Source organism: Medicago sativa, chromosome 2 (assembly GCF_051527215.1).
Source record: "Medicago sativa cultivar Bolivia chromosome 2, Bolivia_mono, whole genome shotgun sequence".
NCBI lineage: Eukaryota > Viridiplantae > Streptophyta > Magnoliopsida > Fabales > Fabaceae > Medicago > Medicago sativa.
In genome coordinates, this window is record NC_140750.1 from 56,433,368 (window position 1) to 56,446,211 (window position 12,844).

Below are 12,844 nucleotides of genomic sequence, written 5' to 3' on the forward strand. Positions count from 1 at the left end.
TTTTTTTTTGGAAAACTCAAATTTTAGTTACTTCGCGGTTGAACTCTTCTCTTAGGAACCATAAGGTTAACAAAAAAAAATATAAAGACACCTAAATACCCATTATTATTATTTTAGGGAATAAATGCTCATTATCATTTTCCCTAAAAATAATCATACAATATACAACAATATAATTTCCACTAAACGGTCTTTATTACTTTTCTAAAAATAATGAAATTGAATATGTCATCATATTTTTACACCTATTCCTTTTTTAAAAGATGATATTCCATAGGTTTGTACTACATATAAATTTGCTTCTATTTAATGGTGTTTTTTTGTTAATGATACTAACAAAGTTTGATCTGGTTATACGATAAAGGATCAAGTTGCACTAACTTACACAAGTTAAGAGATCAATTTGACTTATATTAAAATTAAGGGACCAAACTGAGATTTTAAAATAAGTTTATGGGTTAAATTGACCAATTTTAAAGTTGTGGGACTAAATTGAACTTTAAAATTAGTTACAGGGCCAAAGTGACATTTAAGCCAAAGAAACAAAATTAACAATATGGAAAAATCATATAATTATAGAAATAGTAATAACAACAATATTTAAAAGGAGAATTGAATGATATTATTAGTATTAATATTTGCTATCATGTTTTTTTTTTTTAAATATGGTAACATGTCTTTAATTTTTTTTTATAAGTTAATACTAAATTACTAATAGTAGCATTACAAAGGAAGGTAGACTCAATTGGTAAAGAATTGACTTAACTGCAAGGTAATTGATTTAACTTATGGTGTGCTTGCGCGAGGACTTCTTTAGTGAATGATTTACAAGTACCTCTCTAAATGCTCTTCGAGCCATGAGATTTGTTTTGACCCTGATGAGCTTCCGAAGCCTAACTCATCTAAATATTTTAGGGGTAATAGTCACTTTAGTCTCTGAATATGTAATGATTAGTCATTTTAGTCCTTCATTGTATCAAAATTTCAAAATAGTCCCTGATTGTGCATTATGTTAGTCAAAATAGTCCTTGACACTAAAATAACCTCTCAATGTTCGCAATAACTCTTTTCATATAGGGACTAAAATGACAATAAACGTGTACTTATAAGGACTAATATGACAATAAGTAAGTATATTGGAGGACTAATCTGACAATATTAATGAAATATTTTAACGTTCAGGACTATTTTGACTAACAAAATGCACAATCAGAGACTACTTTGAAGTTTTGATACATTGAAGGACTATTTTGACTACCCATTACAATTTCAGGGACCAAAGTGACTATTACCCCAAATATTTTATCATTTTTTTTAAATTGTAAATTTAAAAAAAATTAAAAATGAAAAATCTCAACTTTTTGATTCAAAATGAAAGCCTAAATTTTAGCATATTATAAAAGAAAAAAAATCAATTGAAAACATTTTTTAGGAAAGATTATTCAATAAAATGGAAAAATTATATAATTATAGAAATAATAATAATAATAAAGTTTTGAAGAAGAAGCGAATGTTACCCAAAATTAAATTTGAACAATAACCGGTGATTTTTTAAATTCCAATTTTACTAATTTTCTGCAAAGTCTGTATTTCAAATTTTTTTAAAGTATATATGTCGTGTCCTTTTAATAGCATAATGCATGTAAAAGTCTTTTAATAACACTTTTTTTAATGCCTTTATGTCTAATTTTATAAATAAAAATGCACATGGGATAACTCTTTAACGATCATAGCACTAACGATTTTTGAGGTATAATATTTAATGAAGTTAATAAAATAAGAAACAAAAATCATATTGACTTTATTTTTAATAAAAAAAATATGTCGACGAATGTTGATTTTGTGAAAGGTATGAAATATGATTTCATCTATCTCCAATGATACTAGCCTAAATTTAAAATTTGTCTTTTTACTACTAGATTAAACCCTGAGAGTTGGAAAATCACAATTAACTAGACTAAATCCTGAGAGTTTATCATAATGCCAGGATTTCCAGTGGAGCCTACATTGGGTTGGGTAATCATGTTAGGTCAATAGCAATCACGCAAGTTAATTTGACACTACATCTTCACGCAGAACCTTAAAGCCCTAGACATATGGGTAATCTCATTTATATGTTGATCAAATTCTACTCTTTCTTCTGATATGTAGAACGTTAACTCACACTTCATACATTAATGTATTTTAATCAAGTGTGTAAATTTATGCATTCATAATTATGTGACGTAGTCATAAAAAGTAAAATAGAGACACAAACATGTTCAAAAATGTGGGTTAGTGGTGATTTCATGGATGTAGGTTTAAGCTCATTTCTTTCATGAGAAGGTATAAATGAAATTAGAAGCAAAGTGAATAAGAAAAAGGACATTGAATATGAGAGAAATGATAAGAGAAAAAGATATGTAATGTGTTTTCTGTCATGAGTTGGAACCTCTAAATCCAAAGTTTTTCTTTTTACCACTAGATTAAACACTTAGAGTCGGAAAATCACAATGAAGTAGAAAATGCATTTTTAATTCAAATTAATCATGATAAATAGCATATTTATTATACATTAACCATCTCTCATCTTGGTTTTTTACTGAAAAAAGTTTATTGGTTTAATTGTTCTTGATTATTGGAATTACACTATGAAACACATTTTTCAAAAGTTGTAGGTAATTTTGTGAGTTTCTTGAAAGGGTTGAGAATTTCTCGATAATTAATTTACCAAAACATTAGACTCAATTAAAAACACACCACATCATTTAAAAATGTATAATAAACATGTATGTTGTCAAATTAACATAACATAAAAGTGACCAAAAATAAAAGAATTTGAAATAATACAAGTTGAATGAAAAAAATGGTATGAAAGAGAACAACATGGAAAAACTTAAATTTAATATTTTCTAGAAGAAGAATTAGACTAAACCAAAAAAAGTGTTATATCATTTTAATTTTTTTAATAAGCATGTATTTTATCAACTTAGCATATTACATCTGCATTTGTCTAACGTAAAATCTCATCAAATGCCAAAAGTAAATGAATTTGAAAAAAATATTAAGTTTGAATAAAAAATATAGCATTAAAGCGAATGACATCTACTAACTAAAATTTAAGATAAAAAAAAAATCAAACAAATGACATTCAAAAACTAACAAATCAGTTTATCATAATGTTAGGCCTTCCAATAGAGCCTACATTAGGTTGGATAATCATGTTATGTTAATAGCAACCAAACAAGTTAGATTGACACTACGTCTTCACAAAAAACCTTAAGGCACTAGGTAAATGGGCCAATAAACCTTAAGGCACACAGTTGGTTGAAAATGTTACCATATTTTAACCAACTGTGTGATTACATGTGTTCTTAATTATGTGACATAGTCATGGAAAGTAAAATAGAGACACAACATGTTCAAAAATTTGGGTTGATGATGATTTCGTGGATATATGTTTATGTTCCTTTCTTTCACGAGAAGAGATAAAGAAAATTAGAAGAAACACAATGAATACGAAAAAGGACATTGGATATGAGAGAAATAATAAGAGAAAAAAATATGCAGTGTGTTTTGTCCATAATAGAGTAGTGAATAATACGAGTTGTCGTTAATTTTATAGATTTGTTGAAGGAATTGAGGAATCTTGAGTAATTATTTTACAAACAAATTAGACTTAATTAAAAAAACTCAATATAATTTTAAAATGTTTAATAAGCATGTATTTTCTAAACTCAACATAACACATCTGCATTTTTCGATTGTTATATCCCACCTAATATCAAAATTAAAGGAATTTAAAATAATAGAAGTTGAATAAAAATATAGTATGAAAATGAATTTTAACATAAGAGAAATGATAAGGGAAAAAAAATTAAGGAGTGTGTGCTTTGTCTGTGAAAGTATACGGAATATATTGAGTTGTTGGGGGACTACCGGGGATCCAAAAACTAACAAAAAAATTCATCATAATTTTGGAACTACCAGGGAATCCTACACTGGGTATGATTCCCACAGTATACTAGAAACCACACGAGTGAGATTGATACCACATCCTTACAAAATATCTTATAGCATCAAGTATATGAGTCTTTTTTACTGATACCTTATTCGAAATCTACTATTCCATTCAATATAGAACTTTAAGGAATTAACTAGGTATATGGGTATATCATTTAAATGTTCTTTAAAATTTACTCTTGCTTTCATGCAAAACTTTAACTCACAATTGACACATTAACATCTCTTCTTCAAGTATGAGACTCTTTGCATCTGTGATCTACCACCTTGAATCACTCCCGCTTTCCCCACAAAGTCGAATCGAATAGAGATGAACCACACAAATAAGAATGATACCACATTTTCACCCAATATTTTAAGGCACTAAGTGTATGAATTTTTTCACTTATATGTTGTTCAACCTTCAATCATCTACTCAATGTTAGACTATAACTTACATTTGATACATCACGACATTATCTCCCTCAAATATGAAAAAATTCTATCCCGTGCTTGGCACGGGTATCCATACTAGTATAAATTAAATTATATAGTTACTCTATAAATACTAATAAATAAAACAACTGTCTTAGCCATCTACACTTTTAGCCTGGGTTCTAAAATGTTGTATTTTAATCGTGAAATGACCACAAAAAGTTTCAAAACAATTAAATAGCTTATTAGCAAATATAACAATCAAAAGACGCCCTTGTGGACAATGAACATGGTAAGATGAGAGAGAAAATGATTATAATAAAAAACATAATAACTAATTAAAGTCATAAACTAAAGACCTATATCCCCCATGGTAAGATGAGAGAGAAAATGATTAAAATAAAAAACATAGGGTTAATATGTCTTTACCCCCTTGTAATATATGCGAGTTCCAGTTTTCCCCCCTGTAAAAAAGATTCTTTCGATTCCAACCCTGTAATATAAAGATTCCGTCGAAAACCCCCCTGAGCACATTTGAGACCCCCCAGCTGATGACGTGGCGCGCTGAGTCACCCTTTTTCTGCTGACGTGGCATGCTGACTGTATAATTATTTTTATTTTTTATTTTTTTTATAGGGTACACGTGGCATTTGTCATTTTTTTATGTCTTTACCCCCCTGTAATTTAGGTGAGTTCCAGTTTTCCCCCCTGTAAAAATTTAAAAAATAAAAAATAAAATCTGGAAAATTTAAAAAAATAATTATTTTTTTAAAAAAAATTCTGGAAAATTAATAAAAATTGAAAATAATGAAAAAATTCCAAAAAAATTTAAAAAATTAATAAAAATGAAAAAATAGATTTTTTTTGAAATTTTAAAAATTATAAAAAAGTTCGTATTTTTTTTTAAAATTTAGAAGATATTTAAAAATACTGGAATTTAATTTTCAAAATAAAAAAGTTTAGATTTTTTTGCGAAGTTCAAAAGACATTGGAAGAGCAACTTGAGGTACTCACTTTTTAAATTTTAATGTCTCTTAAATTAGACGCTTTTTAAAAAAAAATTTAAGCAAAAAGAAAAATACATTAAAAAAAGAGAGAGATACAGAGACTGGGGGGACATAAAACCTAACCCAAGTAAAACCCAAAATGGGCATACATCGTTATAAATCAGACCAAGCAAAACAGTCCTAAAATATCCAAACAAAAATTCACTAATCATGAGCATAACCCAGCGAACGCACGTACGGGGACGAAACCAGATTACAAAAAAAAAATATGAACAGTGAACATTTGTCAAAAACATTTAGGATTTAATTTTAGCGAATGGATTGCCTGCCAACACAATAACAAACCCAAGTGTCAACAACTCCCTGCTCAAGCAGCAAGCATAAAGCTCTTTCGAGCTCGATGAACCTGAGTGTAATTTTTAAAATTTTACACGCATTAATAATTCTTTTTACAAAAATATTCCTATGTAATTGAAGCTTCTTAGATTTTTTTCCTAAATTTTTAATTAAACTAAAATCAATTTTTTTTCTTCAGATTATATGATTTTTAAAATTTAATTTTCATATTGTAATTGAATTTTTAAAAAATATATATCCAGATTTTTAAAATTTTAAATATTTTCCGGTTTTTTTATTTCGCAAAAAAATCTAAACTTTTTATTTTGAAAACTAAATTTCAGTATTTTTAAATATCTTCTAAATTTCAAAAAAAATCCGAAATTTTTTCCAATTTTTTAAATTTTGATAAAAATCTAAATGTCTTTTCTGCTTTTTTCTGATTTTTTGTTATTTTTAAAATTTAAAAAAAATCAATCTTTTATTTTTCTTAAAAAATAATCTGATTTTTTGTTATTTTTAAAAGATTTTCAGTTTCTAAATTTTATTATTAAAATAATTTAATGATGTGGTATGTATATACACACATGTCATGCGAATTTTTTTTCAGATTTTTAATTTTTTAAATTTTTTTTGTATTTTTTGCATTATTTTCAATTTTTAATAATTTTCCAGCATTTTTTTAAAAAATAATTATTTTTTTAAATTTTCCAGATTTTATTTTTTATTTTAAAAATTTTTAGGGGGGGGGGGGGGGGGGGGGGGGGGGGGGGGGGGAACTAGAACTCACCTAAATTACAGGGGGGTAAAGACATAAAAAAATGACAAATGCCACGTGTACCCAATAAAAAAATAAAAAATAAAAATAATTATACAGTCAGCACGCCACGTCAGCAGAAAAGGGTGACTTAGCGCGCCACGTCGCGCCACGTCATCAGCTGGGGGGTCTCAAATGTGCTCAGGGGGGTTTTCGACGGAATCTTTATATTACAGGGTTGGAATCGAAAGAATCTTTTTTACAGGGGGGAAAACCGGAACTCGCCTATATTACAGGGTGGTAAAGACATATTAACCCAAAAACATAAGCTAAATACCTATATCCCATGTTTGAAGAATATGAAAATTTCGACTTAAATCAAATACTTTATTTTTTTTGACTTAAATCAAATACTTATTACCCCCCATATTTAGGGAATATAAAATTTTTAACTACCATCAAATACTTATAGCCCCCACGTATAAGAAATATTGATTTGTTTGAGGTTAGCATTGAAATATATATATATGATTTATGTCATATGCAAAGAGAGAAGAAGAAGAGAATGAGAGATTGAAAGTGTAGATATTTGAATTTTGAGTTTGAATTGTGGGTGAAGTTGTTGTTCTTATGAACAAAAGACATGTTTACAACTACTATCTTGTTGAATTAATGGATTAATGTACTAACAAAATAGGAAGTGTTAGTATATTATCAAGAGAGTGGAAGACTAAATATGCACTATCCAGAGGAAGATCTCCTAAGTATCCCGTGTAGTGTTGTACATCCTATTAAAGGACCATGAATTTATCGAGAGGAAAGTTTTGCTTATTTTCTTCAATATTTAGTTAGCTCAATCATCGTTAGTAACATAAGAACAATCATCGTTAGTAAAATATATGACTATGATAACCAGTTGCATAAATACAAACATTAATATTAATTATTAATATGTGATAGGTAAAAAATTTAATTATCAAATAAATACAAACATTAATAATTAATTATTAATATGTGATAGGTAAAAAAATTAATTATCAAAAGCTCAATTCTGGCTAGCCTCCCGTAAAAAAATAAAATGTTAAATAGAATACTATCTGCTATTTAAATAATTGAAATAAGTATCAAAAGCTCAATTCTGGCTAGCCTCCTGTGTTTTTGGGGCGGATTTAGAAACCACCATAAAAAATGGTTAACAACGATCATTTATATCCTAGTGTTTTTGAAGTTCATGAAAGTTTCTTTTTTGCATCTACTCATGTGTTTAATTAGCCATCCACCTCTTGAACTACTCATCATTTTCATAGAAATTGATAGTTCCTATCTATTCTGGTGTTTCTTTCTTTTTTTAATAAAGGTAAACTATACTAAAATACACAACACATAGTTACATCACAACTATTACATCACCAATAAACAAAATTAAGCATCAAAATATAACGCCAAATTCACTTGAGTTAGAAACTGGTGGTGAGGTGTTTGATTTACTCTATTGAGGATGTGGTGATTGTGGTAGATATCCATCCTTGATATTATTCCATAAAAGATGAAGACTTTGAAGAATCATATGAAGGAACATGCTTCCTCTTAAGAGACCCTGATAGAGGTGTAAATTTTATAGCTACAATTTAAAAAAAAAAACAGACATATTAGACTTTAATACATGTAACCCATATTAGAATGATAACAAAGGTCTCAACCCATTGATATTGAATTATACACATCTCTGGTCTGTATTTGACCAACTCCATAACCAACGGATAGAATCAAAGAAATTTCAGAAAGTATCAACTATAAACCTTAGAAGTTTTCATATGCAACTCAAAATCAAAGATTATAACTCAAGCTAAAAACATAATTTAAATATATCTTATGAAGTCTAACTATCGACAATAAGCAGACTTGCAGTTTTGAAGGAAAATAGCTTGACATGATGTTCTTTTAGAAATCCATTAAAATAATAATGACCATATGTATCCAAACTAATCGATCAAATCCAAATATATTAGGCTTTATGAACAAATAAATATTTTACATATAGTAGATAACCCCCGCCAACCCCCCCCCCCCCAAAAAAAAAAAAAAGAAACACCAGGAAATGGCGACTCAATTATGTGCAAAGGTTCACCATTCAATAATTAATAGAAAGATAAAGTACACATTCAACAAAAAATTAATCTACAAAATTGCCAAATCCTTCAGAACCTAGCATTTGAATGCATGTTCTGAAAATCAATGAAAAGAGCAAAAATGAATTATATTTATAGTTTTAAAGGCTAATGGAGTTGGCCTTGTGTTTGAATTCCATGAAAACCTTAATCATCGTGTTAACATCATAACCATCAACCTTAATGCAAATGAATCCATGAAAACCTGTTTTAATAAAATATAATCAGCGAGTTTTTATCTAGACTACACACATAGAAACATATGTCAAGACACTTCAAATCCGTATTAAATATGTCAAGACATTTCAATTTTGAAAAATATAAAAGTCTCCTCTTCAAATGCATCTTAGTCTTAATGACTTAAAGAATAAAGGTTATAAATAACTAAAACAGAACCTTTACCTCAACAATGATAAGAATAAAAAAACTTTTGACTATATTTTTTGTGAGAATCACTTGTAATATCTACCTAATCAAGAGGCAATCAAACTTTAGCCTAAAAACAGAGTGACCATGAAGTTCTTCCAAAAGAACCAATCAAAAAAGACAAACTCTAATTAGTAAAAGTGAAAGAGTGATAATCACTGCCCTTTATATGATTTGGTTTATTACATTTACTTGAGTCCAAATTGTTATAATATTAAGATTTTACTGTTGTTTAAGACAAAGGATCAAAAAATTAGCCAAACCAAACAAATTATTAAAGCAACTTAATGGATGTGCAAATTACAAAGAAAAACTGAAGTTATCTTACCATTAAAGCATGAGCACCATCACCAATGCCTGAAACTGTATCTTCCTCCCTTGAACCGATAAAATAGAGTTTTCAATTGAAAACATAAAACATTGAACCAAACAGAATCAGAAGTAGAAACATCAAACAAAATTAAAAAGTTCATAATAGAGAGATTTGAATTAAAATATACCCAAAAGGAGAATCTATGAACATGAATTACCTTCCATGAGAGGATTGTTGTTGAACGGAGATTCAAAATCGTGTATCATCGAACTAAATGAGAAGAAAACAAATTGAAATAAGGATTTAGAAAAATCAAAACAAAACTAATTATTACATTTCAAAGAAAAATTACCAATAATTGCAAAAGTTGTACAAAACAAAAACGAAAAAACCCAACACAATTAATGTTTTTCATGAGATTATATGGCCTTGAATCTGCGTTTCCCAGTTCATACCAAACAAAATGATTGATGCCCTCAATCATTCAAAAACACAAACCCCAAGCAAAAAAGCTTTCAATAATTATAAAGCTACTACTTACATGCACTTAATAGTGAAAACACCCTCAATTTGATTTTCATTTGCTCACTCAGTAGCTGCAAAGCAAAGATCTACGAAGTCATTAGAATTTAGAACTTCAATAATAATGCACACACAAAAATGGTCATATATTTCTACCCAAATTACTACAAACCAAAATCAACTCTAACAAAACACAAACAAATTCTGCAAACCCTGTTACCTCTAATAATATTCAGGAACAAAAAAAAAACATGAATCGCAGTAATTTTAGGGTTGAATTGAAACTGATGAAAGGAAAAACTTACAAAATCGTGATTGAACATAGAGGGTAGTGAATTTTGCCAGAAAATCAAAGAGGGGTAAGTTTAACGGTTCTCCAGCGTGGTTTTGTAGAGAGGAAGATTATGGTTTTTTTTTTAATGGTTCTGTGCATTTTTGAAAAAGAAGAAAAGGGTTTGTGTTCTCACGTAAGAGAAAGTGTGAGGAAGAGAGAGAGTGGTGCTGAGTTTTTGTGTGAGTGAGAAAGTGAAGAGAAAAGAAAATAAGTTTAAAGTGGATGAGAGAGAAATGATATAAAAAGTGATATTTGTTGGGATAAGAGAAAAAGTAGGATTTAAAAAAATTTGAAATTTGAATTTTGAATTGAAGAGGAAAAATGTGTGATAATGATATTTTATTGTTTGAATAGTGTGAATGATTAAAATGGTAAAAATAAAATTAGTTTTTAACGATGATGTGGCATTAGGGGCATGAGAGATTGACACATTGGATTGGGATGCTAAAAAATGTATAAGGCTTGTATATTATTAAGATTAAGATTAAGATTAAGATTAAGATTAAGATTGGAAAAGGGTTTGAATCTGAATTTACAAAAAAACAATAATAAATGAATGATTAAAATAAATTATTTTGATGAGAGAGAATTATTGATCATACTTACTCTAAAAGCTAATTAGGTCAAGCAATTGCTTAACCCTAATAAGCTTTGGGTTTTCCCTCCTAAACATTCCTTAAAAGTGTGAGGCAAGCTAATGACACGTCATTAAATGCATTTTTTGAATTCAAATTTTCCTCCCACCTAAATGCATTAAATTTAGTCATATTTTCAAACTTCTCATTTACCTCATGGGCCCACTAATGATATTACTAAGCACAAGACATTTTGGTAGCCGGAACACATTAAACTTTGTTCATTTTCAATGTTTGGAAGTAAACTTTCTCATTTCTCCACAAATCTTCCGTAATCTAACATTCTTATTTGATGCTCTTCTCTCACATCTTCTAACATTCTTCTTCTTCTTCTTCCTCCATAATAAAATTGATATTTTGATATTTTTTTGTGAAATTGAATCCAACCAGTTTCCATAAGTTTCCTCTTCAATATCGTCACTTCTTAGAATATTTGGTGAGATGTTCTGCCGCCGTTTCGGAGAGTGAATAAAGTGTTGTCGGAGGTGCGGTTGACGTCGATGAGTGTATGGTGAGGTTCAACTGCTTGAATCTCTTCACCCATTCACTTCTTTTTCTTCTACCTGTTCTACATTTTCGTTTGCCATTTACATTCATGACTTCATTTTCCAGCCTCTCTTGATCTCAAATCTCAATGACCTTTTTTTTTCCTTCTTTGCATGCTAAATCAAATACCTGCAGAATCATTTATCACAAATTTATTGTAGTTATGAGTAGATAATTATGTTTTTGCTTTGATTTAGATTTAGTGCTTATGTGGTTTGTGAAAATATTGCTATCATCTTGGTTTGTTAGGTTGTTGAGCCACAAGTTAGCAAACTATGCATGGCGGTTGAAGAATTCATTTTTATGGAAAAGTGGTTGGAGCTGGTATCGTTGATGATTACTTATGCTGAATTGAAATTTCTCAAAGGTTTCTAAAAAAGGTAAAATTCTTTTTTTTCTTGATACATACACCTTGAATTGAAACCAAGGGTTTTACTTTGCCTTGAATTGATTTTTTTAAAGGGATCTATCTTTAATCCACTTTTCATGGATTGTTCTATGTTTTTTTTTTTTTATCCTTTAATGAAATAGTTGCATCTTTTTTTTACACTATGATAGTTGTTTTAGTGTCATTGTTGGGTAATAGTTTCACAAGAGTTTTGGAGCTTTAGTACAAGTTATTTGTTAACCTTTTTTGTGTGTAGTTATTATGATAATATGTTATTTCTTAAACCTATTTGTGGTTGTACTCTTTTGACCTTTCTACCATGACTTTGTGCAAAGGAATGTGGGATGGAAGTCCACAATTATATGGTGCTGCAAGATCCTCGATTAAATGAATTTAAGGTTTTATTTGAAAAAATAAAACAGATTCATCGTCGTGAGACCAAGGACAATTTTGAATGCAAAAAACTCACATGCAACAATTATTATAGTTGGTTTTGGCTGGAATGAAAGACAATGGAATTGTGTATTTCAAAGTATTTTCATGCTTTGGAATGTAAAGGTATTGATGCTCTGTTGGTGTTTGGAATGTCTTAATCTATGCTTAGTAAATGTTGTAATTTATTTTGACTTCCTTAGTTTATTACAGAGTTGGATATGGAACAATATAATAGTAGCAATATCTCATTTTGTATTTGCATACACCAAATTTAATGACATTCTCGGTATAATTGTCTTCTGCATATGGATCCTTTTGGGAAAATCACTAAATCCTCTTATTCAAGCATCCTCCCCTTTCTAACTATACACTAAAAACTAACATTTTCTATAAAAAATATAAAAAATCATTCCTATAAATTTTTGTAACTTCCCTTAAAAAATATGTTAGAACGATTTTAATTTCAATAATAATATTTTTTTTTTGTTGCTTTTCAATAGACACGTGCATCACATTTTAATTTCAATGGTAAACCACTATTTATTTTAATTTTCATCTGAT

At 28.8% G+C, this 12,844-nt stretch overlaps 2 long non-coding RNA genes across 6 annotated transcripts; one reads left to right on the forward strand and one right to left on the reverse strand.

The window, feature by feature from the left end:
- Nucleotides 1-7,705: 7,705 nt before the first annotated feature.
- LOC146949152 (uncharacterized) lies at nucleotides 7,706-10,488 on the reverse strand. 5 transcript variants are annotated; one of them, XR_015027154.1, is made up of 6 exons: nucleotides 10,251-10,487; nucleotides 9,965-10,034; nucleotides 9,641-9,693; nucleotides 9,439-9,487; nucleotides 8,807-8,889; nucleotides 7,706-8,137 (listed from the first exon to the last, which is right to left on the reverse strand). It is a non-coding gene; the product is annotated as an uncharacterized LOC146949152 (long non-coding RNA). The 5 variants fall into 5 exon arrangements; XR_015027152.1 differs by having other exon boundaries at nucleotides 9,965-10,019; nucleotides 10,251-10,485; XR_015027153.1 differs by having other exon boundaries at nucleotides 9,439-9,693; nucleotides 10,251-10,488.
- Nucleotides 10,489-10,880: 392 nt separating this feature from the next.
- Nucleotides 10,881-12,587, forward strand: LOC146949153 (uncharacterized). Its single transcript, XR_015027156.1, has 3 exons — nucleotides 10,881-11,425; nucleotides 11,710-11,840; nucleotides 12,184-12,587. It is a non-coding gene; the product is annotated as an uncharacterized LOC146949153 (long non-coding RNA).
- The last annotated feature ends 257 nt before the right edge of the window (nucleotides 12,588-12,844 follow it).